Raw genomic sequence first — 25,632 nt, 5'->3', positions numbered from 1 at the left:
CGACAGCGCTGCTGATGGATGTTGTCTTTGAGGAGACGGAAGTAACAGATCTTGTCCTATGCGATTTGTGAGACATGGTGCCTTGGGAAAGTGCTTGGCTGTGCAGAGATTGCTGTAGCTGTATTTAGTCTCTGAGTAGCCAGTGACTTGAATCCCACTAGTTGGATGGCTGCCGTTTCACTGTTCTGTCCTCACTAGCTGAGGCAGGCTCATACGTAGCTATACAGTCAGCTAAACCGCTATACCGGGGTCCAATAAGGAGACTGTGGTTGAGTCTGTGCTTTATTAAACGTAGTGGTATATTGATGCGGTGAAACTGTGAACAATGATATACATAGAATCAGTGCATGGCATAGAACAGATACATAATACACATGATATACATTATGCATAACATTTAGAAAGCTAGTGACTAAACTGGGAGTACAACTGGCTAGGCTAGGCTAATATGGAGCAGAAATATCTATAGGAAGCATAAAGACATACCGGCAATGCAATCGCAAGGGGGATGAAGTGAAGCGTCTTTCCTTGAAGGCAGACTGAGGAAAGTGAAAGGAAAAATGGAGGGAAATGGAGGCTGAGCTACCATAATGCATTGCAAAGGAGGAGGAGAATCAGACATGGATAATACAAAAACAAGATTGAACTGAAAAACATAACTCTGACCGCTAGAGGGAGCCAAAGCATCACAGATGAATAAAGGCATGAATATATCAATACTGTATACTGAGGAAACTGCAATTATGCAAATAATTAAGCAAATAATCAGGGCAACAATATTAGATGGCGGAGACAGAACAGTGCATAAAAATGGCCAATTTTATGTGTACCTGGTAGCCCCGTTACGGCATCTCTCTTATACCAGGTCCTAAACTTGCCTTACCTCGCTGAGAATAAACGTCTCCATCTGAATGGGTACATGTGAAAACCTCTAACTAGACTAAAATTCTCTCAGGTAAGGCAAGTTTAGGACCTGGTATAAGAGAGATGCCGTAACGGGGCTACCAGGTACACATAATATTGGCCATTTTTATGCGCTAAAAGCTCTCATTTTTCATATTTCTAGTGCAGTAATGCAATTCAAATTTCGTTTTTCAAGTTTGTACGTTCTAGCGCTGCAGTGTGCTGCCTTATTTACTTAACTATATACGAGTTGGCGACTCTAGGTTCAGCACCTGTTCACACCGAGTCTATGTTTGGATGTGCAGGTCAGGTTTTTGAAATGTATTCTCTAGCCTTCTGATCGTGCACTCCGCCTCCTAGCTTCAGGTGTTTTAATTACAGCAGGTCCAATACCCCTCCACAGAGAGAGAGAATTTTAGTCTATTTAGAGGTTTTCACATGTACCCATTCAGATGGAGACGTTTATTCTCAGCGAGGTAAGGCAAGTTTAGGACCTGGTATAAGAGAGATGCCGTAACGGGGCTACCAGGTACACATAAAATTGGCCATTTTTATGCGCTAAAAGCTCTCATTTTTCATATTTCTAGTGCAGTAATGCAGTTCAAATTTCGTTTTTCAAGTTTGTACGTTCTAGCGCTGCAGTGTGCTGCCTTATTTACTTAACCATACCATGAGATATGGCCTTCCCAAAACCCTGTCTGATGACAAATGCACACTTAGCAGGATGCAGCAGGCCTCCACTGATACAGGCTAGGAGCGGCACAGGTGCAAACTACTTGATAAAAACAACCACCCCAACCAAACATTGCAGGGGTTGGCTGCCTAGCAGAAAAAATGCACATTGATATAACTCACATAGGACGCCAGTCACACTGATAGGTGTGGTGCACAGTGTCTGTATGCAACCTATTGATGACGCCCCTTGTATTAACAGGCGGGCTGCCCAGCACTATAAAATGCAGCGCACAGTGACAGACGCCCCAGAAAAACCTAGCCAACATAAAGAGGCCTGGCCACATCCTGCAGAAAAGGATATGATATTGTGCAAAAAAAATGCATGCATATGAGGTAAGTTCTGGATTGGACCAAGGGAACCCAGTGGATGTAGTGTATATAGACTTTTCAAAAGCTTTTGATACGGTGCCACACAAAAGGTTGATACATAAAATGAGAATAATGGGGATAGGGGAAAATATGTGCAAGTGGGTTGAGAGCTGGCTCAGGGATAGGAAACAAAGGGTGGTTATTAATGGAGCACACTCGGACTGGGTAGCGGTTAGCAGTGGGGTACCACAGGGGTCAGTATTGGGCCCTCTTCTTTTTAACATATTTATTAATGACCTTGTAGGGGGCATTCAGAGTAGAATTTCAATATTTGCAGATGACACTAAACTCTGCAGGGTAATCAATACAGAGGAGGACAATTTTATATTACAGGATGATTTATGTAAACTAGAAGCTTGGGCTGATAAATGGCAAATGAGCTTTAATGGGGATAAATGTAAGGTCATGCACTTGGGTAGAAGTAATAAGATGTATAATTATGTGCTTAATTCTAAAACTCTGGGCAAAACCGTCAATGAAAAAGACCTGGGTGTATGGGTGGATGACAAACTCATATTCAGTGGCCAGTGTCAGGCAGCTGCTACAAAGACAAATAAAATAATGGGATGCATTAAAAGAGGCATAGATGCTCATGAGGAGAATATAATTTTACCTCTATACAAGTCAATAGTTCGACCACACTTAGAATACTGTGCACAGTTCTGGTCTCCGGTGTATAAGAAAGACATAGCTGAACTAGAGCGGGTGCAAAGAGCGACCAAGGTTATTAGAGGACTGGGGGGTCTGCAATACAAAGATAGGTTCTTACACTTGGGGCTACTTAGTTTGGAAAAACGAAGACTAAGGGGTGATCTTATTTTAATGTATAAATATGAGGGGACAGTACAAAGACCTTTCTGATGATCTTTTCAATCATAGACCTGAAACAGGGACAAGGGGGCATCCTCTGCGTTTGGAGGAAAAAAGGTTTAAGCATAATAACAGACGCGGATTCTTTACTGTAAGAGCAGTGAGACTATTGAAGTCTCTGCCGTATGATGTTGTAATGAGTGATCCATTACTTAAATTTAAGAGGGGACTGGATATCTTTCTGGAAAAGTATAATGTTACAGTGTATATACACTAGATTCCTTGATAGGGCGTTGATCCAGGGAACTAGTCTGATTGCCGTATGTGGAGTTGGGAAGGAATTTTTTCCCCAATGTGAAGCTTACTCTTTGCCACATGGGTTTTTTTTTTGCCTTCCTCTGGATCAACATGTTAGGGCATGTTAGGTTAGGCTATGGGTTGAACTAGATGGACTTATAGTCTTCCTTCAACCTTAATAACTATGTAACTATGTAACCTCCACCATGGGGAGCTTGTGAGGGAAGCTGCACACACAGAGAAGCACCACAGAGAAGCATCACAGGCGCCACCAAGTAGCAAGAGCCTGGTCAGATAAGCCAAGTAAAAAAAAAACAGTCAGAAGCAGAAGTACCGGAAGTAGCAGCAGTACACATGGTCAGGAACAAGCCAGGGGGTTCAGCAATGGTCGGAAACAGATAAGACAAAGACAAAAGGCAGAAGCGACTTCGAATACAAGCCAAGTCAAAAACCTGGGAATCAAACCCACCAAACTAACAGGGAAACACTGGGAAAAGGCAGACAGAGGGAGTCAACAGACACAGGGAAAGTCAGGGATCACAGCAGGACAAATCAAGCGCCACCAGAGTCAGGTACACACGCCGAAAGCAGAACTACAGCTGACGCTGCCAGCAGGATGCATCGGAGCTAAATAGAAAACCTGACCCAGAATGAGGCAGAGCAAAGTTAACCCTTGACATGAAAAGGGCATACAGGATTAAACCCCGGAATAGATCATGAGAGTGCCCTCCTTTCAAGGAGGGCCACCGGACCCCAGGCTTCCCAGGATTACATGTGTACAATGCCCGAACCAATCGATCAGCATGGACAGATCACTCTGGGAGCCAAGATCAATCTTCTTCAGGACCATAACCCCTCTAATGTACCAAATACTGAAGTGAACTATGGACCATGCGAGAATCCACAATCTGTTCCACTTCATACTCGGTCAGACCATCCACAGAGACAGGAGGTGGAGGGGATGGAGGCCCAGCAGAGGATGGTACAAATGACTTAAGAAGGGATTTATGAAACACATTGGGGATCCGAAGCGATGGAGGAAGACGTAAGTGAAAGGCAACTGGATTGACCACCTCAATGATCTCTTAGGGAAGAATAAACCACGGGACCTAGCTTAGCAGAAGGAACCTTTAGACAAATGTTATTGGTAGATAACTACACTTTATCTCTTACCAGGAATATAGGTCCTACAGACAGTTGCTTATCCGCAAAATGCTTATGTTTGCCCTGAGCCTCTCCAATGTTCTGGACCTCCCTCCACACCACCCCCAATCGTTGCACTGCCGTATCAGCCCCTGGACATTCTGTATCAAGCCTAGAAAATTCACCAAAATGGTGGTGAAAACTATAGTTACAGAAGAATGGAGAGGTGCCAGTGGACTGGTTTATCTGATTGTTAAATGCAAACTCAGCCACATGCAATGAAAAACACCAATCATCCTGCTGAGACATAGCAAGACACCTCAAAATCTGTTCAAGTTACTGATTGGTCCTGTCCGTCTGACCGTTGGTCTCAGGAGGGTAAGCAGAGAAGAAGGTCAAGCAAATACCCAATCTTTTACAAAATGCCCTCCAAAATTTGGACACAAATTGTACCCCTCTAACAGAAACCACACTCAAAGGCACGCCATGCAGCCTTACAACGTACTCAGCAAACATCTTAGATAGTGTTTCAGCATTAGGCAATCCTGCCAGAGGTACAAAATGCGCCTGTTTACTGAATCTGTCAACCACTACACAGATTACAGTTTTACCATTGGAAGGAGGGAGATCAGTGATAAAATCCATGGACAAATGAGTCCAAGGTCTTTCCGGAATTGGCAATCGCACCAATTCCCCGGCCGGCCGGATATGGGAGCTCTAAGCGTGGGCACAGGTATCTCAAGCAGACACAAACACACTGATATCAGACGTCATGGAGGGCCACCAAAACTGCCTAGCAATGGCTTTCCGGGTGGCTGAGATCCTTGGGTGTCCAATGAGAGCAGAATCGTGGAACTCCGGGAGAACCCTCAACCGGTACTGAACCGGGACAAAGAGCTTATTATCAGGCAAAGAGGGAGGAGCAAGAGACTGAGCTTTCCGAATCTCCTGCTCCAATTCAGAGGATACCTCCGCAGCAACCACCCCATGCTGAATGGAGGAAGGAGGTTCAGGGGTGATATCAGATCAAAACTGTGAGATAAGGCATCCGCCTTGACATTCTTGGAATCAGGTTGGAAAGTAATTGAAAAATGAAAACGAGAAAAAAAAGTGACCGCCTAGCCTGTCAAAGAGTTAACCATTTGGCAGATTCAATATGCAACAAGTTCTTGTTGTCCATATTCACCGTTATCCGATGAACCACCCCCTCCAAAACATGCCTCTTTTCTTCAAAAGTCAATTTTATGACCAATAACTCCCGGTTACCAACATCATAGTTCCTCTCTGCAGAAGAAAACTTCCAGGAGAAAAAGGCACATAGTCTTAAATTGGTCAAAGTATTGGGTCCCGGAGACAACACCGCCCCTTCTCCCACCTCTGATGCGTCCACCTCTACAATGAACGGTTCAGATGGATCGGGCTGAACCGATACATGAGCAGACATAAAACACTTCTTTAATGTAGAAAATGCTTCAACCGCCAAGGGTGACCAAACTTTGAGATCAGCCCCCTTGCGAGTAAAATCGGTGAGTGGCTTGACCACCTGAGAAAACCCCTTGATGAACTTTCAATAATAAATGGCGAAACCAAGAAAACACTGCAGCCCCTTGAGGTCTCTGGGTTGCACCCAATCAACAATGGCCTGTACCTTTCCGGGATCTATCCAAAACCCGTTGGCAGAAAGGATGATCCCCAGAAAGGAAAGCTCCTGGACACAAAACAAACATTTCTCGGGTTTATATAACAGAGAATTTCCCCGTAACCTGTGAAGAACAGCATGTAAATGACAAATATGGGATTCCTTGTCAGACGAGAAAACAAGGAGAAGTTCTAACACACCACGGGCGCGTTCGTGAGACTGAAGGGCATGACCAAATTTTCAAACAGACCTTCGGAGGTGAGAAATGCCATTTTCCATTCATCCCCTTCCTGAATGCAGATAAGGTTATATCCTCCCCTGAGATCAAGTTTAGAAAACCACTTAGCCCCAGACAATTGGTTATAGAGATCATGAATGAGTGGGAGAGGGTAGTTATTTCTCACCATAATTTTATTTAGTTACCAGAAATCGAGGCACGGGTGTAAACCACCATCTTTTTCTTGACAAAAAAGAATCCCGCAGTCACAGGTGAGACAGAGAGACGGATGTGACCTTTGCGTAGATTATCAGAGATATAGTTTTTCATAGCGGTACATTCCGGGCCAGAAGGCTTTCGGCAATTTAGAACTCGGAATAAGATTAATGGTACAATCATAAGAACAATGTGGTGGCAAGACCTCAGCCTCTTTTTCAGAGAACACGTCCCCAAAGTTCTTTAGGTACTCCGGAATACCGTCCGGACTAATGGCAGACACAAAAAAAAGCAGAAAGACAACCATTGGAACAATTAGGACCCCATTTAACAGATCTCCAGTCTGTAACAGGATTATGCCTCTGTAACCAGGGGAACCCCAACACCAGTCACACAGGAAGATTATTCATAGCGCAACATGAAATTCGTTCCTGGTGCAAGGAACGCACCTTGAGGAGGAATTTCTTAGAGACAAACTTAATTACATTTTGAGCCAATGGTGTCTTATCAATGGCAATGATATGGATGGGAGTCTCTAGCCTATCTGTCCCTAACTTTAACTTGGACACCAGACTAGAGTCAATGAAGTTCATGGAAGATCTGCAGTCCACAAAAGCTGAAGTGGATGCAAAACCACCTCCATAACAGAGTTCCACCTCTAACAAAACTTCTTGAAATGATGAAAATGATACCTGAGAGTCAGGATGACCTTCTAGATGATCACCCAGACTCAGCAGCTTGTTACTAGGTGGACAAGAGGGGCAGTCCTTCTTCCAATGTCTCGGATCTCCACAATAAAAACATAATTTCCCATCACGTCATCACTTCCTTTCTTTCTCCTTGAAGTTGGTGGCACCAAATTCCATAGTCTCCTTGAATGACATCACCTCAGACTTGGCAGGCAAAACAGGAATCTCACGCTGGATAATTCCCCTCTCCCATAACCTCCGGTCCATACTAATGGCCTGGGTCATGGCCTCTTCCAGGGAACTGGGTGGCGTATGGAAGGCCAGTGCGTCCTTGAGATGATCTGAAAGTCCTCTCCCGAACAGGCAACTCAAAGCAGAGTCACCTGTTGTGAATTCTGTGGCAGAGCTCCCTCCTGTGGTCACAAGTGGTACTTCGGCTGATTCTCTCTGTGAGCTTCCGTTGGTGGAGGAAAGTGGTACTGCGGCTTCTGAGTTTCCTTCCTCAGGTGATGTGGTGAAGTCGTTAGGTGCTGCTCTATTTAACTCCACCTAGTGCTTTGATCCTGGCCTCCAGTCAATGTTCTAGTATTGGACCTGTTTCCTCCTGGATCGTTCCTGTGGCCTGCTGCTCTGCATAGCTAAGTTCTGCTTTGCTATTTTGTTTTGCTGTATTTTTATGTCCAGCTTGTCTATTTGTTTTTTCCTGCTTGCTGGAAGCTGTGGGACGCAGAGGGTGTACCTCCGTGCCGTTAGTTCGGTACGGAGGGTCTTTTTGCCCCCTTTGCGTGGTTTTTGTAGGGTTTTGTGTTGACCGCAAAGTTACCTTTCCTATCCTCGCTCTGTTCAGAAAGTCGGGCCTCGCTTTGCTAAATCTATTTCATCTCTACGTTTGTCTTTTCATCTTAACTCACAGTCATTATATGTGGGGGCTGCCTTTTCCTTTGGGGTATTTCTCTGAGGCAAGGTAGGCTTATTTTCTATCTTCAGGCTAGCTAGTTTCTCAGGCTGTGCCGAGTTGCATAGGGAGCGTTAGGCGCAATCCACGGCTGCCTCTAGTGTGGTTTGAGAGGATTAGGGATTGCGGTCAACAGAGTTCCCACGTCTCAGAGCTCGTTCTATGTTTTTGGGTTATTGTCAGGTCACTGTATGTGCTCTGACCTCTATGTCCATTGTGGTACTGAATTACCTTATCATAACAGTACTGGAGGCCCAAAGTACTAATGATTCTCAATAGAGGGAAAAAAGAAGTTCTGAGACCATTTTTTTTTCTCTGCACTGTGTTTTGCCTTTTATTTCCCCTAGACATTTGGGTGGTTCAGGACACAGGTGTAGCGATGGACATTAAAGGTCTGTCTTCATGTGTGGATCAGCTCACAGCAAGAGTACAAAATATTCAAGACTTTGTGGTTCAGAATTCTATGTTAGAACCGAGAATTCCTATTCCTGATTTGTTTTTTGGAGATAGAACTAAATTTCTGAGTTTCAAAAATAATTGTAAACTATTTCTGGCCATGAAACCTCGCTCCTCTGGTGACCCAGTTCAACAAGTTAGGATCATTATTTCTTTTTTACGTGGCGACCCTCAGGACTGGGCATTTTCTCTTACGTCAGGAGATCCTGCATTAAGTAATATCGATGCGTTTTTCCTGGCGCTCGGATTGCTGTACGATGAACCTAATTCAGTGGATCAGGCAGAGAAAAATTTGCTGGCTCTGTGTCAGGGTCAGGATGAGATAGAGGTATATTGTCAGAAATTTAGAAAGTGGTCCGTACTCACTCAATGGAATGAAGGTGCGCTCGCAGCTATTTTCAGAAAAGGTCTCTCTGAAGCCCTTAAGGATGTCATGGTGGGATTTCCTATGTCTGCTGATCTGAATGAGTCTATGTCTTTGGCCATTCAGATCGGTCGACGCTTGCGTGAGCGTAAATCTGTGCACCATTTGGCGGTATTACCTGAGCTTAAACCTGAGACTATGCAGTGCGATAGGACTTTGACCAGAGTTGAACGGCAAGAACACAGACGTCTGAATGGGCTGTGTTTCTACTGTGGTGATTCCACTCATGCTATCTCTGATTGTCCTAAGCGCACTAAGCGGTTCGCTAGGTCTGCCACCATTGGTACAGTACAGTCAAAATTTCTTCTGTCCGTTACCTTAATCTGCTCTTTGTCATCATATTCTGTCATGGCATTTGTGGATTCAGGCGCTGCCCTGAATTTGATGGACTTGGAGTATGCTAGGCGTTGTGGGTTTTTCTTGGAGCCCTTGCAGTGTCCTATTCCATTGAGAGGAATTGATGCTACGCCTTTGGCCAAGAATAAGCCTCAGTACTGGACCCAGCTGACCATGTGCATGGCTCCTGCACATCAGGAGGTTATTCGCTTTCTGGTGTTGCATAATCTGCATGATGTGGTCGTGTTGGGGTTGCCATGGCTACAAGTCCATAATCCAGTATTAGATTGGAAATCCATGTCTGTGTCCAGCTGGGGTTGTCAGGGGGTACATGGTGATGTCCCATTTCTGACTATTTCGTCATCCACCCCTTCTGAGGTTCCAGAGTTCTTGTCTGATTACCGGGATGTATTTGATGAGCCCAAGTCCGATACCCTACCTCCGCATAGGGATTGTGATTGTGTTATCGATTTGATTCCTGGTAGTAAATTCCCAAAAGGTTGACTGTTTAATTTATCTGTGCCTGAGCACGCCGCTATGCGGAGTTATGTGAAGGAGTCCTTGGAGAAGGGGCATATTCGCCCGTCATCGTCGCCATTAGGAGCAGGGTTCTTTTTTGTAGCCAAGAAGGATGGTTCACTGAGACCTTGTATAGATTACCGTCTTCTAAATAAGATCACGGTTAAATTTCAGTAACCCTTGCCGTTGTTATCTGATTTGTTTGCTCGGATTAAGGGGGCTAGTTGGTTCACCAAGATAGATCTTCGTGGTGTGTATAATCTTGTGCGTATTAAGCGAGGCAATGAATAGAAAACTGCATTTAATACGCCCGAGGGCCATTTTGAGTATCTAGTAATGCCATTCGGACTTGCCAATGCTCCATCAGTGTTTCAGTCCTTTATGCATGACATCTTCCGAGAGTACCTGGATAAATTCCTGATTGTGTACTTGGATGACATTTTGATCTTCTCGGATGATTGGGAGTCTCATGTGAAGCAGGTCAGAATGGTGTTTCAGGTCCTGCGTGCTAATTCTTTGTTTGTGAAGGGATCAAAGTGTCTCTTTGGTGTTCAGAAGGTTTCATTTTTGGGGTTCATCTTTTCCCCTTCTACTATCGAGATGGACCCTGTTAAGGTCCAAGCCATCCATGATTGGACTCAGCCGACATCTCTGAAAAGTCTGCAAAAGTTCCTGGGATTTGCTAATTTTTATTGTCGCTTCATCTGCAATTTTTCTAGTATTGCTAAACCATTGACCGATTTGACCAAGAAGGGTGCTGATGTGGTCAATTGGTCTTCTGCTGCTGTGGAAGCTTTTCAAGAGTTGAAGCGTCGTTTTTCTTCTGCCCCTGTGTTGTGTCAACCAGATGTTTCGCTTCCGTTCCAGGTCGAGGTTGATGCTTCTGAGATTGGAGCAGGGGCTGTTTTGTCGCAGAGAAGTTCTGATTGCTCGGTGATGAAACCATGCGCCTTCTTTTCCAGGAAGTTTTCGCCTGCTGAGCGAAATTATGATGTGGGCAATCGAGAGTTGCTGGCCATGAAGTGGGCATTCGAGGAGTGGCGTCATTGGCTTGAAGGAGCTAGACATCGCGTGGTGGTCTTGACTGATCATAAGAACTTAACTTATCTCGAGTCTGCCAAGCGGTTGAATCCTAGACAGGCTCGTTGGTCGCTGTTTTTTGCCCGTTTTGACTTTGTGATTTCGTACCTTCCGGGCTCTAAAAATGTGAAGGCGGATGCTCTGTCTAGGAGTTTTGTGCCCGACTCTCCGGGTTTATCTGAGCCGGCGGATATCCTCAAAGAGGGAGTAATTGTGTCTGCCATCTCCCCTGATTTGCGGCGGGTGCTGCAAAAATTTCAGGCTAATAAACCTGATCGTTGCCCAGCGGAGAAACTGTTTGTCCCTGATAGGTGGACGAATAAAGTTATCTCTGAGGTTCATTGTTCGGTGTTGGCTGGTCATCCTGGAATCTTTGGTACCAGAGAGTTAGTGGCTAGATCCTTTTGGTGGCCATCTCTGTCGCGGGATGTGCGTACTTTTGTGCAGTCCTGTGGGATTTGTGCTCGGGCTAAGCCCTGCTGTTCTCGTGCCAGTGGGTTGCTTTTGCCCTTGCCGGTCCCGAAGAGGCCTTGGACACATATCTCTATGGATTTTATTTCAGATCTTCCCGTCTCTCAAAAGATGTCAGTCATTTGGGTGGTCTGTGATCGCTTCTCGAAGATGGTCCATTTGGTACCCTTGTCTAAATTACCTTCCTCCTCTGATTTGGTGCCATTGTTCTTCCAGTATGTGGTTCGTTTACATGGCATTCCAGAGAATATCGTTTCTGACAGAGGTTCCCAGTTTGTTTCGAGGTTTTTGCGAGCCTTTTGTGGTAGGATGGGCATTGACTTGTCTTTTTCCTCGGCTTTCCATCCTCAGACTAATGGCCAGACCGAACGAACCAATCAGACCTTGGAAACATATCTGAGATGCTTTGTTTCTGCTGATCAGCATGACTGGGTGTCCTTTTTGCCTTTGGCTGAGTTCGCCCTTAATAATCGGGCCAGCTCGGCTACCTTGGTTTCGCCGTTTTTCTGCAACTCTGGGTTCCATCCTCGTTTCTCTTCAGGGCAGGTTGAGTCTTCGGACTGTCCTGGTGTGGATACTGTGGTGGACAGGTTGCAGCAGATTTGGACTCATGTAGTGGACAATTTGACCTTGTCCCAGGAGAAGGCTCAACGTTTCGCTAATCGCAGACGCTGTGTGGGTCCCCGACTTCGTGTTGGGGATTTGGTTTGGTTATCTTCTCGTCATATTCCTATGAAGGTTTCCTCTCCTAAGTTTAAACCTCGTTTCATTGGTCCGTATAGGATTTCTGAGGTTCTTAATCCTGTGTCTTTTCGTCTGACCCTTCCAGATTCTTTTTCCATACATAACGTATTCCATAGGTCATTGTTGCGGAGATACGTGGCACCTATGGTTCCATCTGTTGATCCTCCTGCCCCGGTTTTGGTGGAGGGGGAGTTGGAGTATATTGTGGAGAAGATTTTGGATTCTCGTGTTTCAAGACGGAAACTCCAGTATCTGGTTAAGTGGAAGGGTTATGCTCAGGAAGATAATTCCTGGGTCTTTGCCTCTGATGTCCATGCTCCCGATCTTGTTCGTGCCTTTCATATGGCTCATCCTGGTCGTCCTGGGGGCTCTGGTGAGGGTTCGGTGACCCCTCCTCAAGGGGGGGGGGTACTGTTGTGAATTCTGTGGCAGAGCTCCCTCCTGTGGTCACAAGTGGTACTTCGGCTGATTCTCTCCCTGAGCTTCCGTTGGTGGAGGAAAGTGGTACTGCGGCTTCTGAGTTTCCTTCCTCAGGTGATGTGGTGAAGTCGTTAGGTGCTGCTCTATTTAACTCCACCTAGTGCTTTGATCCTGGCCTCCAGTCAATGTTCTAGTATTGGACCTGTTTCCTCCTGGATCGTTCCTGTGGCCTGCTGCTCTGCATAGCTAAGTTCTGCTTTGCTATTTTATTTTGCTGTATTTTTCTGTCCAGCTTGTCTATTTGTTTTTTCCTGCTTGCTGGAAGCTCTGGGACGCAGAGGGTGTACCTCCGTGCCGTTAGTTCGGTACGGAGGGTCTTTTTGCCCCATTTGCGTGGTTTTTGTAGGGTTTTGTGTTGACCGCAAAGTTACCTTTCCTATCCTTGCCCTGTTCAGAAAGTCGGGCCTCACTTTGCTAAATCTATTTCATCTCTACGTTTGTCTTTTCATCTTAACTCACAGTCATTATATGTGGGGGCTGCCTTTTCCTTTGGGGTATTTCTCTGAGGCAAGGTAGGCTTATTTTCTATCTTCAGGCTAGCTAGTTTCTCAGGCTGTGCCGAGTTGCATAGGGAGCGTTAGGCGCAATCAACGGCTGCCTCTAGTGTGGTTTGAGAGGATTAGGGATTGCGGTCAACAGAGTTCCCACGTCTCAGAGCTCGTTCTATGTTTTTGGGTTATTGTCAGGTCACTGTATGTGCTCTGACCTCTATGTCCATTGTGGTACTGAATTACCTTATCATAACAGTCACCCCAAGACACCTCAGTAGACCACCATCTAAATTCAGAACAATACTGTTCAGCAGTGAGTTCATTCTGGGAGAGACCCATGATCATGTCCTCTGCTACCCTGACACAAAGCCTCAAAGAATCTGTCCACAGACACATTCAGAGGCAGAAACAGGTAGAGAGAAAGCCTACGACTGAGGTCCCTCCCGCAGTAAGGTAATGATTATCCCCAACAGTTGACTCTCATCTCCAGAAGATTGGGGTCTAAGAGAAAACAATAGCTTGCAACTCTCCTTAAAATTTTGGAACCTCTCCTTTTCCCCAGAGAAGGTATCTGGAAGCCTGACTGTAGGTTCAGGAGAGTGCAATGAGACATCAGCAGTGTTAGAGTGCTTACAGTCAGTCTGCAATGATTTTACTGTGTCAGAAAGCTCCATTGCAGGTGGTTATGAGACTAGGCCAAGGCCCTCCGTTCCACAAACAGGTCTTGTATCAATTGTGTCAAACTATCCATTTGATCCTCCAAGGTATGGGGCTCATCCATAGAAAACAGAGCAGAGAAAAAACATTCAGAATTCCCTTTAAATGTAGGGTCAGCTATAATGTCATGATGCTGAAGTACAGTATAGTGCAATCTCCACCAGTAAGAGCTTGTGAAGAAAGTGAGACTGCACACACACAGAGTAGCACCATAGTGCAGCAGCACAGGCACAACCAGGTGGTGAGAGAGTGGTCAGGCAAGCCGAGTTAAAAAAAACAGTCAGAAGCAGAAGTATCAGAGGTTGCAGCAGTACAAGTGGTCAGGGACAAGCTAGGGGGTTCATCAACGGTCAGTAGCGGATAAGACAAAGACAGAAGGCAGAAGTGAGTCCGAATACAAGCCAAGTCAAACCAGGGAATCAAATAAACTTACAGGGAAATACTGTGAAAGGGCAGACAGAGGGAGTCAAAAGACGCGGGGCAAGTCAGGGGTCACAGCAGGACAACTCAAGATAAACCAGAGTCAGGTACACACGCCGAAGGTAGACCTACAGCTGACACTGCCAGCAGGATGCATCGGAGCTAAATATCAAACCTGAACTCAGAATGAGGCAGAGCAAAGTTAACCCTTAACATTATCCGCCTGGAAAAAGGGCAGACAGAACAAAACCCCGGAATGGATCATGACACTCTGCACTAGAGTTTCTGAAAAGTCGGGTCGGGTGAAATCGGACGATTATTTCAAAAAGTCGGGGGCCGACCGAAACACAAAACCCAATGCAAGTCAATGGGGAATCAAAGTCGGCAGTGAGTGGAGAGGAGGAAAACACCTACAGTGCCCATTTTAATGCCAAAAACATCAATTCGTATTGCTGAAGCTTGTCAATCTTAATTTACTTTATAATAATAGTTAGGCATTGAAAACAGGGGCTCATTTGGCTAAAGTTGTGGGGGGGTAGGGCTGGCTCAAGATTTTTGTGGGCCCAGGAAACGCGGAATACGTCACGGTGGCGGAGCAGGGAGAGGTAAGTATTTCAACTATGCAAGTGCTGTGATCCTGAGCAAGCAGGGGGGCCCACTAGTTGGCCCTGGCACAGGGCCCCTCATAGTACGGCGGTGTGTTTGATGGCATGCGGTGCCTCTGCAGCGCCCCAGAGATCTGGTCGTTGCAGTAATGTCGCTCTGCCACCAAGGGGAGTGATGGTACATCTGATGGCACTCAAGGAGTTCTACTGACCAGGTATCACCAAGCACACACTACACTTCACACTCCGGCCACTAGGGGGAGCAAAAGGCTTATTTATTGGGCCACTTCTCACATTGGCAAAACTAGGGGTCGGACAGGAAGTTAGGCAGAACGAAACCTGGGAGAGCTCCAGGGAGGACCTGTCAGAACTGGGAAATCTGGCAGGTACCTAGCGAAAGGACAGATTGTTACGGAACCGCGCCTGCGCTACCTTGCGGAGGTATTCTAAGAAAGAGACAAGAAGGGAAGGATATTGTGGAACAGTGAGAAACGAGATCAGCACAAAGGAGATCCAGTAGGAGTCGTGCCCCGAGAACGGCAACATCTTACTGAGGCGCATAGCCGGTGGCCGGAGCACCGAAGAAGTAACAGTCTCCACGCATTACTTCAAACAGCGGCAGGACAGTTAATTACAGGTTGGCTGTCTACCATACAACACCTAAGAAGGACATAGGAGGCAATCGTGGGAGAGGGGCGACACTAGGGTTCCAGAATAACTCCAGGCCTACCTGTCATAAAGGTGCGTCCTAGCCATAACATACCTGGGGGACTGAGAAGAGAAAGATCTAGAACGAACGAGAACAGAAGTTGTGAGGACTATCCTGAATGCTCAGCAGGGAAGCACTACAACAAACAGGCGCTAGTGGGTAGACACTGATTTCCACCTGCAAAGGGAACTCTGGATGTGCCTTCGGACCGGCCGGTCTCAGACAGCCCTGTTGAAAGTGCCCTGGATTGAGGATCCTGAAACCTTCAGTAAAAGGTAAAGAAACTGAACCCTGTGTCCTCGTTATTCCTCGCACTACGCACCATCATCCTTTATTGGATGCCCTTTAGCAGGGTCATGGACCGGGTCCAGCCACCGTGACAACCCCAGAACTGAGACAGAAAGGACCGGTACTAAGTAACCTGTGGCCCTGTGTCTGGGGGCGATCCAACTTGGCGTCACGAACAGGATTGTACTTAAGCCTGAAGAATCAGGTCATGTGTGCCTTGGAACTGTGATTGAACTGTGACTTGCAAAGACTGTGTACCGTGTTATGAATAGGTAATTCAGAACCACAATGGACCTTGAAGTTCAAAGCACACAAGTGACCTGACAAAAACCACAAAACATAGGACGAGCTCTGAGACGTGGAAACTCTGCTGACCGCAATCCCTAAACCTATCAAACCACACTAGATGTAGCCGTGGATTGCACCTAACGCTCCCTATGCAACTTGGCACAGCCTGAGAAACTAGCTAGACCTGAAGATAGAAAAATAAGCCTACCTTGCCTCAGAGAAATTTCCCAAAGGAAAAGGCAGCCCCCCACATATAATGACTGTGAGTAAGATGAAAATACAAACACATAGATGAAATAGATTTAGCAAAGTGCGGCCCGACTTACTGAATAGACCGATGATAGGAAAGATAGCTTTGCGGTCAACACAAAAACCTACAAACAACCACGCAGAGGGGCAAAAAGACCCTCCGCACCGACTAACGGTACAGAGGTGCTCCCTCTGCGTCTCAGAGCTTCCAGCAAGCAAGCAAAACCAAAAATACAAGCTGGACAGAAAATATAGCAAAAAGTAACACAAGCAGAACTTAGCTTATGCTGAGCAGACAGGCCACAGGAACGATCCAGGAGGAAGCAAGACCAATGCTAGAACATTGACTGGAGGCCAGGATCAAAGCACTAGGTGGAGTTAAATAGAGCAGCACCTAACGACTTAACCTCATCACCTGAAGAAGGAAACTCAGAAGCCGCAGTACCACTTGTGACCACAGGAGGGAGCTTGATCACAGAATTCACAACAGTACCGCTATTTGCCGCCAAAAATCCGCCATTGCCGCGCCGTGTGGAGCGCGAAGGGAGGAGCCATAGCTTCGCGGGTGGAGCCGGCTGGAAAAGCGCGTGGAGCGGAAGACGCGGTGAGAACCCCGACCGATTAGCAAGGGGGAGGAACAGCCATGTCGGACCCCGGAGGAGCGGAGGCGGCGGCCACAGCTGCAGACTCGGGAGCACTTCCGGATTCCGCGGTAAGCGCAGCCCCAAACCCGGTATCACCGCTAGAGGCCGTGGGGCTTATCGCTCCCACCAACCAGCCGGATACTGCCGCCGCTACAGCAGCCATAATGCCCTTCTCTATGCCGTACCTACCAGGGTCCACCTGGCTTCCGCGATACTTTGGAGAAGCTCATACGTTAACTGACTTTAAAGAAGGGATTTGTAGCCTGCTCCAGTTTTATATCTTGACGGAGCCTCAGAAGGTTCATATGATAATCGGCCAACTCTTTGGAGCGGCATTGAGGAAAGTAAAGTCCTGGCCCGCTGCGGACAAGAAAACTGCGCAACAATTATTTGCCAAGCTTAAAGCCACCTTTGACACCCGCACCGCTACGGAAATTAAATTGACATTCTATGGGTGCAAGCAGCGGCCGCAGGATAGCTTACGGGACTATGCCCTTAATCTGCAGGAGGCGCTGCGGGCCATCAAACAAAGTGACCCAAGCAGCATGCAAGATGAAGATAAACTCCTGAAAGAGCGGTTCATCGAAGGGCTCCTGTGCAGTAACCAAAGGGCCCAGCTACACTTCCTGGCCAAGCAGAATCCAGATCTGACTTTCGCGCAATTCAAAGATAAAGCTATCCAGGCGCTACCGGAGCGGCAGCCCAGCCATGCCACACTTCCCAGGCGGCAAGCCCTCACATACCACCAGGAGGTGGCGCCGGACGCACCTGTCTCCGCCGAGGCCGATGCCCAGATTCTGGACGACGACTCCCCTGCAGGACTGCGCCTCCAGATACAGGAACTGACCAGGAGCATTGCTACCCTAGCCCGGACCGTCCAGTCCCTACAGGAGGCCCCCAAGGAGAAGATCCAGCTGGCTTCCAGACCGGAGGATGTCCCCTGGCAACGACCAAGGAGGGTTCCATCGACCAGAGACAGAGACGACGATCGTTTTCATCAGGATGGACGACCTATCTGCTGCCGCTGCCATCAGGTGGGCCATCTTGCAAGGTACTGTCAGTTAAACGAGCAACCCCTGGGGCCAAGGGCCAACCCCCAGGAGTAGAACGCCCAGGCCCGCAAAATTGGAGAGCCAAATACGTCGGGGGACGTCCTGTTCTCCCCATCGTGATCGACGGTATCCCCATGAACACTTTGCTGGACACCGGTTCCCAGGTGACAACTATGCCCTACATTCTTTATAGGCGTTATTGGGAGGACACTGACATCACCTGTGCCCCTGATGATGATTTCGCCATAATAGCTAGCAATGGTCAGCCACTGCTGCAAGTGGGATATAAAGAGGTCACTATTAAAGTGGGGCGGGTAGAATTGGAGGCCCAAGGAATTGTCATTGTTGATATTGACTGGCTTGAACGTAACCCCATTATGACCATCGGTACTAATGTCATAGAAAATTGTCTTGCAGAAGTTATTGTTTTGTTGCAGCAAGTAGCACAGACAGCTGGGCACAGTGAACAACGTGCCCTACAGAAAGAAATCAGAGCCCTAATGCGGAGACAGCAAGTGGAGCTGACTGGTGGTGAAATTGGCCGGGTCACAGTGAGTGATTCGAACCCCATTGCAATACCCCCCAGGAGTGAAATGTTAATATGGTGTCGGGCAGCCATAGGTCTCGGGGGTAAAGACTATCAGGCCCTAGTAGAACCTGTGTATTCGGAGAATAGGCCTACCCTCCTGACAGCCCTGTTGAAAGTGCCCTGGATTGAGGATCCTGAAACCTTCAGTAAAAGGTAAAGAAACTGAACCCTGTGTCCTCGTTATTCCTCGCACTACGCACCATCATCCTTTATTGGACGCCCCTTAGCAAGGTCACGGACCGGGTCCAGCCACCGTGACAACCCCAGAACTGAGACAGAAAGGACCGGTACTAAGTAACCTGTTGCCCTGTGTCTGGGGGCGATCTACCTCCCAGTGCCATAGACATTTTGCGTACTATGAGGGGCCCTGTGCCAGTGCCAACGAGTATGCCCCCCCACCTGATGAAGGAACCTGCACTTTCATCTGCACCTTCCTCTTTGTCCCCGTGTAAGGTGGTATAATATGCGAGAAGGGGAACCTGACTTTCATCAGGGTCAGATTCTGGCTGTGTAGAGTGCAAGGGGAATGTAGTGGTCTGGGTCAATGTACCAGCAGACTCATCTAGCAGTGGCTGGGCAATAGGCAGGATGAGGAGGAAACACAGATATAGGCCCAAAATGAAAAAGTCGGCTAAAAGCAGTTCAAAATTGGTAACAGGACTAAACAGGTGGCATTGCTTTGTTCAGTGGAGGACAATTGTAACGAGTGGCTCAGACAGACTTAGTAGGCCTAAAATAAAAAAGGCTAAATGCAGTTCAAAATTGGTAACAGGAGTACACAGGCGGCATAGCTTTGTTCAGTGGCAGACAACTGTAATAAGTGGCTCACACAGACTTAGTAGGCCTAAAATAAAAAAGTAGGCTAAATGCAGTTCAAAATTGGTATCAGGAGTACACAGGCGGCATAGCTTTGTTCAGCGGAGGAGGACAACTGTAATGAGAGGCTGACACAGTTACTAGGCCCAAGTAAGTAAGTAGACTAAATGCAGTTCAAAATTGATAAGAAGAGTACACAAGCGGCATAGCTTTGTTCAGCGGAGGAGGACAACTGTAATGAGAGGCTCACACAGTTACTAGGCCCAAATAAGTAAGTAGGCTAAATGCAGTTCAAAATTGGTAACAGGAGTACACAGGCGGCATAGCTTTGTTCTGTGAAGGAGGACAACTGTAATGAGAGGCTGACACAGTTTCTAGGCCCAAATAAGTAAGTAGGCTAAATGCAGTTCAAAATTGGTAACAGGAGTACACAGGTGGCATTGCTTTGTTCAGCAGAGTACAACTGTAATGAGAGGCTGACACAGTTACTAGGCCCATGTAAGTAAGTAGGCTAAATGCAGTTCAAAATTGGTAACAGGAGTACACAGGTGGCATTGCTTTGTTCAGCGGAGGACAACTGTAATGAGAGGCTGACACAGTTACTAGGCCCATGTAAGTAAGTAGGCTAAATGCTGTTCAAAATTGGTAAGAGAAGTACACAGGCGGCATAGCTTTGTTCAGCGGAGGAGGACAACTGTAATGAGAGGCTGACACAGTTTCTAGGCCCAAATAAGTAAGTAGGCTAAATGCAGTTCAAAATTGGTAACAGGAGTACATGGGTGGCATTGCTTTGTTCAGCGGAGGACAACTGTAATGAGAGGCTGACACAGTTACTAGGCCCAAGTAAGTAAGTAGGCTAAATGCAGCTCAAAATTGGTAACAGGAGTACACAGGTGTCATTGCTTTGTTCAGCGGAGGACAACTGTAATGAGAGGCTGACACAGTTACTAGGCCCATGTATGTAAGTAGGCTAAATGCAGTTCAAAATTGGTAAGAGGAGTACACAGGCGGCATAGCTTTGTTTAGTGGAGGACAACTGTAATAAGTGTCTGACACAGTTAGTAGGTCAAAATAATAAAGTGGGCTAAATGTCTGCCTAAAAATTGTTCATAAATAAACTGGTGGCATAGCTAGGTACAGGGGTGGGCTCCTCTGCTGATTAGCAGACAGTGGTAGTTGGCGCAAAGTATTAACTGGTCTAAATGGAGGCCAGGGCCCCTGTATATTTTTACTATCATCTATCATTTCAACAAAGTTGTATTGGCAGTGCCATTGAAGGACATAACAGCACAGACTACACAGTGGTGGAGCAGGGAGAGGTAAGTTTTGCAAGTGGTAGAGCACTGGTCGTGCTGTGTGGGAACACTCTCTCGTGGGCGGCGGTACTGGCACAGGGCCACTTATATTACGACGATGTGTCTGATGTTGGTTTTGCACCACCACCATCAAAGACACTTCATTGTACTATGAGGGACCCTGTGCCAGTGCCGTCGCCCAAGAGTGGGCACACCCACCTATCCAGGCAAACGGCACTCGCACAGGTGCTTGCGCCAAGTGGTGACCACGGCCCTGTGGGGGGAGTCAGCCCATTTAGGGAGGTATAAAAATGGCCTATGGTGGATATTCAGCAGCTGCAAATGGAGGAATTGGAGCAGTCAGTGAGAGGAGGCCAAAAGCAAGACATTTTTCAGGCAAGCTACGTGTCAGCAGGAGAAGGTGGGGCAAAATAATTTGAAATCCATGATTGGTTCATTTTAATGAAGGTTAGATCATCAACATTTCGGGTAGCCAGACGTGTCCTTTTTTCAGTCAGTATTGAACCAGCAGCACTGAAGACTCTTTCTGATAGCACACTAGCAGCAGGGCAAGCGAGCTCCTGTAATGCATATTCTGCCAATTCAGGCCAGGTGTCTATTTTAGATGCCCAGTAATCAAAGGGGAATGACCTGTGAGGGAGAACATCGATAAGGGAGGAAAAATAGTTTGTAACCATGCTGGACAAATGCTGTCTCCTGTCACTTTGAATCGATGCAGCAGTGCCTTACGTGTCTGCGGTCATTGCAAAATCACTCCACAACCTGGTCATAAAACCCCTCTGTCCATCGCCACTTCGGATTTGTGCACCTCTAACACCTCTGCCATGTTGCTCCCTACAACTCGTGTGAGAACCATCACCGCCGCTGCGTGCTGGGAATGCCTGAACCAAACGGTCTACAAGAGTTGCTTGTTTGGTAGCCAATATTTGCTCAAGGTTCTCATGTGGCATGATATTTTGTAATTTTCCTTTGTATCGTGGATCCAGGAGGCAGGCCAACCAGTAATCGTCATCGGTCATCATTTTACTAATGCGGGGGTCCCTTTTTAGGATATGCAAGGCACACTCAGCCATGTGGGCCAATGTTCCAGGTGTCAAATCACAGCTTGTGCTGGGTTGAGGAGCATTTTCTTGCAAATCCACATCACTTGTGTCCCGCAAAAACCCTGTACCTGACCTTGCAATGCCACCAGTTTCTATTGCCCCCTGTGAAGCATCCTCCTCCCATAAACATTCATCCCCATCATCCTCCTCTTCCTCCTCTTCGTCCGCCACCTCGTCCAGGAGAGTTCCCTGAGCAGACAATGGCTGACTGTCATCAAGGCTTCCCTCCTCCTCGGCTGCAGACGCCTGCTCCTTAATGTGCATCAAACTTTGCATCAGCAGACGCATTAGTGGGATGCTCATGCTTATGATGGCGTCGTCTGCACTTACCAGCCGTGTGCATTCCTCAAAACACTGAAGGACTTGACAAAGGTCTTGTAGCTTCGACCACTGCACACCAGACAGCTCCATGTCTGCCATCCAACTGCCTGCCCATGCATGTGTATCCTCCCGCAAATAAATGACAGCACGCCTCTGTTCGCACAGCCTCTGAAGCATGTGCAGTGTGGAGTTCCACCTTGTAGCAACGTCGATTATTAGGCGGTGCTGGGGAAGATTCAGCGATCACTGATGGTTCAGAATACAGCTGGAGTGTACGGACGACTGGCAGATGTGCGAGCAAAGTCTTAGCACCTTCAGGAGCAGGGCTGGTAACTCCGGATAATTTTTCAGGAAGCACTGCACCACCAGGTTCAAGGTGTGAGCCAGGCAAGGTATGTGTTTCAGTTCTGAAATGGCTATGCAGCCATAAAATTCCTTCCGTTATCACTGACTACCTTGCCTGCCTCAAGATGTACACTGCCCAGCCATGACTGAGTTTCTTACTGCAAGTACTCGGCCAGTACTTCCGCGGTGTGTCTATTGTCGCCCAAACACTTCATTTGTAGCACAGCCTGCTGATGCTTACCACTAGCTGTTCCATAATGGGACACCTCGTGTGCAACACTGGCAGCTGGGGATGGAGTGGTCGTGCGACTGCGCTCTGTGGAGGAGCTTTTGCTTCTGGAGGAGGAGGAGGAGAAGGGGTGGCGAACGCCTACAGCCAACTGTTTCCTAGACCGTGGGCTAGGCAGAACTGTTCCACTATGGCTGTCCCCTGTGGACCCTGCATCCACCACATTAACCCAGTGCTCCGTGATGGACACGTAACGTCCTTGGCCATGCCTACTGGTCCATGCATCTGTTGTGAGGTGCACCTTTCTATTGACTGATTGCCTCAGTGCCTGGACAATGCAGTCTTTGATATGCTGGTGGAGGGCTGGGATGGCTTTTCTCGCAAAGAAGTGTCAACTGGGTAGGTCATAGCGTGGTACTGCATGGGCCATCGGGGCTTTGAAAGCTTCGCTTTCAACCAAATGGTAGGGCATCATCTCTAACGGGATTATGGAAACAGGAACACATGGGCTACTTGCACAGTGAACAAGTCTGTATGATCATGTTCACACACCACCAAGAAACCTGAAGACACAAAAGAGAATAGTGAAACCAAAAACACTCAGTTTGAAAAAATGTTGCAGTAATCCGCAAGTGCTAGTAAAAGATGTAAAAAACAGGGTATTTGGTTGATACGTTTTTTGCAAAAAATGTATACTAAGCTGCTCTACCAATCTTCACGGTATACCGTGAAGATTGGTAGAGCAGCTTAGTATACATTTTTTGCAAAAAACGTATCAACCAAATACCCTGTTTTTTACATCTTTTACTAGCACTTGCGGTATACCGTGAAGATTGGTAGAGCAGCTTAGTATACATTTTTTGCAAAAAACGTATCAACCAAATACCCTGTTTTTTACATCTTTTACTAGCACTTGCGGATTACTGCAACATTTTTTCAAACTGAGTGTTTTTGGTTTCACTATTCTCTTTTGTGTCTTCAGGTTTCTTGGTGGTGTGTGAACATGATCATACAGACTTGTTCACTGTGCAAGTAGCCCATGTGTTCCTGTTTCCATAATTGTTCTCTTGTGTCTACAAGACTGGGGAGTTCCACCACTCCTCTTGGGCTATCTGCACAAAAGCTGTTCTACCCTGTATGCACACATGGATTTTTCCTCTCTGAACCCTGTTCACACAGGTTATATACAGATGATCAGGTTTTTAAATACATCAGATAGGGATTGCATACATTAGTTAGGACTGCTCTGATAAGGGTATACCGTGAAGATTGGTAGAGCAGCTTAGTATACATTTTTTGCAAAAAACGTATCAACCAAATACCCTGTTTTTTACATCTTTTACTAGCACTTGCGGATTACTGCAACATTTTTTCAAACTGAGTGTTTTTGGTTTCACTATTCTCTTTTGTGTCTCTAACGGGATTAGTCTAGCAATGTGGGTGTTCAAACCCTGTGTACACGGATGACAGGATGAGTACTTTCTTTTCCTAACAAGAGTCTCTTGTAGGGTGAGCTGGACTGGAGAGCTGCATATGGTGGAACAAGCGGGGGTGGTGGTGGACATGGCAGATTGAGAGAGGGTTGGTGATGGTATTCTTGATGTAGGCCTACATACAGTGTTTCCTACCAAGAACCTTGGATTCCCTGACTGTTTTGGCCTTGCGACGATACCTCCACATTTGCTGCTGGTGTTGTCCTAACCGGTGGGCTTACAGTGAGGGAAGCAATGTAGCATTGCTGACTACCTTCATTCTGAGCATGTGCACCAACGGTACAGGACGTTTGGTAGTTAGTCCAGGCTTGCAAGTGCATGCTGGTTAAATGTCTAAGCATGCACGTTGTATTTAAATTTTGGAGACTCCTCCCTCTGCTAAAGGTCTTTGAGCATTTCTTACAGATAACTTTGCACTGATCATTCGGATCTTGGTTAAAAGATTCCCACACTGCACTCTTGCTACTATGGAATGCCTTTTCAGGCATTGCACGCTGTGCTACTTTAACCGGATGGCCACGCTGTCCTAAAACTGTTTTTGGTTTTGACAAACGTTTTTGGCCAGATACGGGCCTGCCAGATGAAAGCTGTTGCGATGTAAATGACTGCTGCGGATCATCCTCCACTGCTTCTGAGCTACTGGCAGCGGCACCCTCTTCCCCCAATGGCTGCCAATCAGGGTCAACAACTGGGTCATCTATCACCTCCTCTTCAATTTCATGTGCACCTTCCTCTGTGTCACCGTGTAAGGTGCTATAGCATTCGGGACGGGGCACCATAGTCTCATCAGGGTCAGATTCTGGCTCAGTACACTGCGAGGGCAATGTAGTGATCTGAGTCAATGGAACAGCATAATAATCTAGCTGTGGCTATGCATCTGTGCACTCCATTCATCTTTTAATGGGCTTTTAACAATTTCCTTATCTAACCCAGGCACGGTATGTGTAAAGAGCTCCATGGAGTAAACTGTAGTGTCACCTGCCACATCTTTCACTTTTGGTTTGGGTGAAGGACACAAGGAAGCGACTTGTTCCTGACCCGGAGCATCCACTGACAACTCGCTGCTTTTATATTTCGAACTTTCGGAAGAGGAGGCGAAAGAGCTAGAGGCTGAGTCAGCAAGGAAAGCCAAAACTTTTTCCTGCTGCTCCAGCTTTAAAAGCTGTTTTCCTACTCCCAGATAAGGGAGCCTTCAAGGCCTTGTGTAGCCAGACGATGACGCTGGCTCAACACCTCGAGCCTTTGGTGCTATTTTGCTTTTCCCACTACCACCAGATGCTCCACCACCACCACCACCACCATCAGTACCAGCTGGCAACGACCGCCCACGGCCTCTTCCACCAGACTTTCTCATTTTTGGAAAAATCTAGCCAAAATAACAACCGTTATATGGTACTGTGACACAAGGTAGAAGGTGTATAAAAACTTGTTGAGAATTTTAATCTCCCTTATTTGGGGGGGAGACTGCACCAAA

The sequence above is a fragment of the Ranitomeya imitator genome, chromosome 4, assembly GCF_032444005.1.
Source record: "Ranitomeya imitator isolate aRanImi1 chromosome 4, aRanImi1.pri, whole genome shotgun sequence".
Taxonomy (NCBI): Eukaryota; Metazoa; Chordata; class Amphibia; order Anura; family Dendrobatidae; genus Ranitomeya; species Ranitomeya imitator.
Note: the sequence above shows the minus strand (reverse complement) of the source record.